General features: G+C 41.4%; 1 long non-coding RNA gene across 1 annotated transcript; it reads right to left on the minus strand.

Moving 5' to 3' along the window:
• Nucleotides 1-703: 703 nt before the first annotated feature.
• On the minus strand, nucleotides 704-2,644 carry LOC104271989. The gene is made up of 2 exons (XR_717798.1): nucleotides 1,561-2,644; nucleotides 704-1,477 (listed from the first exon to the last, which is right to left on the minus strand). It is a non-coding gene; the product is annotated as an uncharacterized LOC104271989 (long non-coding RNA).
• Between the last annotated feature and the right edge of the window lie 306 nt (nucleotides 2,645-2,950).

Raw genomic sequence — 2,950 nt, forward strand, 5'->3', positions numbered from 1 at the left:
TTTCACCGCCGGAATTTGCCCCGGGCGCCCACGCAAGAGGACAAAAGGACTATGAGGAGTAGAGCGCTGGGGCTCTCCCCGAGTTACTGGGGAGCTCTGTGCAGGGAGGGCTGGTGGCCAGAGACAACAAAAGCAACACCAGTGCTTACTGGTGCGGGCGATTGGCCGGGTCCGCCTCCTCCGGTGCCAGCAGGCACGCACCTGCCAACCCCCCCTTGCACCCCGGTCACTCCCAGACCCCCAGCTCTTCCTGCCGCCCTTCCTACCTGGGCTCCTTACTAAGTGCTCAGCCAACAAGCCTACACCTTTTTTTTTTAATTATTATTATTCTTTTTCCCCATCCCCCAAGAGACTGTTAGCTCTTCACCAGATAAATTATTTACCATGAGAGAAATTAAGGTGGCCAGTAGGGAAGAGCAAATTAGAGCACGGGAGTTCATGAGACCCGGCTGCTGCTACGAGACGGCGTTTCAGCTTTCACGCGTGTTCCTCGCCTGCTGCTGAAGCGGCTTTATCGTCAAACCTATTTAGGACAAGAACCAAGCAGAGCGCAGAGAACCCAAAGCGCGATCCTGCGGCCGGAATTTGTTTCACCTTCTACTTTCACGTCCTCTCCTGCTCATCTCGATTTGCACTAGTTCACGTTTTACAACCTCGGGCCTTTAGGAAGCACGTTAGAAACAACAGCACTGGAACCCCTTAAAGTTTTTCACAACAAAATTTATTAGAAGAATAGTGGTTTTGAAAAGTCTAGCATCCAGTGAAAACTACCATACACAACGTTACAGCTGGGAATGTGTTTCCAAAATGACATGGTCAAATAATACAATGGAGCCATTAAATCTTACACATGCACAACAAGAGAATTAGCGCTTTGACATACAATGCAAAAAATAAATGGACCACATGAAATAAAAATTTTAAAGTACTTATCACATACATTAAGACACAGCTTATTTAGTCCAGTCAAAAAATCAGAACTGCATTAAAAAAATTAATGTAGTGCAATCAAACCAAAAACCTTAATTTGTGATCATAAGTGCTCTACTACATAAAACATTGATCATAGCAAGGAACAAAAAATTCAAATCACACAGTACAAAAAAAATCTGTAAATAAATATAAACTACAGTACAAGAGAAATATTAAATTATACAATTCCGTCAAACTGTAAACAGTATATTGAAATGAGGTCCATAAGAGTAAAGGGGGGGGTTCCTGTTTTTTTTTATTTTTTTTCCCATGACACTTGAACTTCTAGAGGTCAGAGAGAAATGCCATTTTCCATACTCTTCAAAGACTATGGGTTACATAAATAGAAAGAGAAGACTTTTTAGATGTAAAGTGTCAAATAATAAAGCAGAGGTGTTGCTGACTCGCGACTGCCAACAGATCCCTGCGAGAGCAGAGCAGCAGATTTTACTTTCAAGGTTTCACCTCCCCACAAGCGCGGCGCAGGGGCCCATCGCTACCGACGCTCAGCGCCGACGCGTTCCGAATCGGCGCCCAGGACCCGCCAAGGGTCTGGTCCTACTGACCGGGCGGACGCGATTCTGTAACGCCGCCACCGACTGGGACCTCTGCTGATTATGTGACAGGTTTACACGCTTGTCACACGAACACCAACTTTGGCAGAACAATTACTAATAAGCTCAAAGCACTCCCGGCCCATTGGTTTCCATCACAGTGGCCAGTGCACAGAATTCTCTAAGGACATTGCATAACTAGAGTGTAGAGGTCAGACAGCCAAGGACCCGTGCTTGAGGTTAGAAGTAGTTATGGTGAGAGAGAAGCAAGAGCCACGTTAAGAAGCTGCCTCTGCCGCAGAAGCAGCTGGGAATGTATTTCAGTTTTTAGCTGCGCTGGCTAGTAGTGGCATTTTAAAATATATAAGTTTAAGATAACATATATACTATATATGTATATAATATAATACATATTATATAATATACATAGGAATTTCTTACAATACATACCAGGAACCCCCACGCGATCTGCTCAGTAGTAATAACTGAATATACAGAATGCCACTATAAGTGTCTGAGGCACTGTGTGCTGGAGAGTAAATATGCAGCTTTAAAATCCGTTTGGCTGAGTTATACCTGGATACCTGAACTGAGTTTTTAAGTTGACATTCATCAAGGATGTGCTATCAGCACGTCAAAAGAAAAGCAAAACAAAATACAAGTCACTGCTAGGTTTAAGAAGAGAGTACAAGTACCTGAATTGAGTGAGGATAGTGTGTAAACTGTCCCTGAGGGTTTTCAAACAGTGTGTGTACAAGTTGGATTCCTAAGAACATCCGTTTAAACTTACATTGCGGACTGATAAAATACCAACGTCTGACAATTTAACAAGTGGAGGTTAGAAAGAGTTATGAGCAAACACTCAAAACATATTTTATACATTTTAAAGCAGCAGTAAGCTGCTGTAAGCATACATCCCATCAGTACAAGCAACACATGGGACTCAGATAAAGGTTTCGATTTGCAAAAAGCCCATCATATATCGATAAGTAAAGAATATTCACCTGCTAAATTAGAATGCACCTAGTTACAGACTAGCAATTCAAGATTAATTTTTTTTTAATCAAATACTTTGCTATACTTTGCTATTACATACTAAAATTCCTTAAGCTCACTAATGCTGGTATTCTAATCTATTTTTTTTAAACGTTCCCCCTTCATTTAAGAAATATACCATCCCACAACTTAAACATTAAGATCCATTTTCAGTCCTCAGATGTAAAAAGCATGTCAAGGAGTTTATATTAAAAATTTACATGGTAAAAAGGCTTGAATTTCAGCCAGAGATTCTAAATACTACTCATTCCCTGAAGGCATAAGGGAGAAAGAATCCCTACCCATTTTTCTTGTGATATAGTTTTCAAACTGAACATTAAACAATGGTCCAAAATGATTTTTCAGTTTGGGAAACTTCCCTTTCCCTA

Source organism: Apaloderma vittatum, unplaced genomic scaffold (genome assembly GCF_000703405.1).
Source record: "Apaloderma vittatum isolate BGI_N311 unplaced genomic scaffold, ASM70340v1 scaffold26913, whole genome shotgun sequence".
In the NCBI taxonomy this organism is placed as follows: Eukaryota; Metazoa; Chordata; class Aves; order Trogoniformes; family Trogonidae; genus Apaloderma; species Apaloderma vittatum.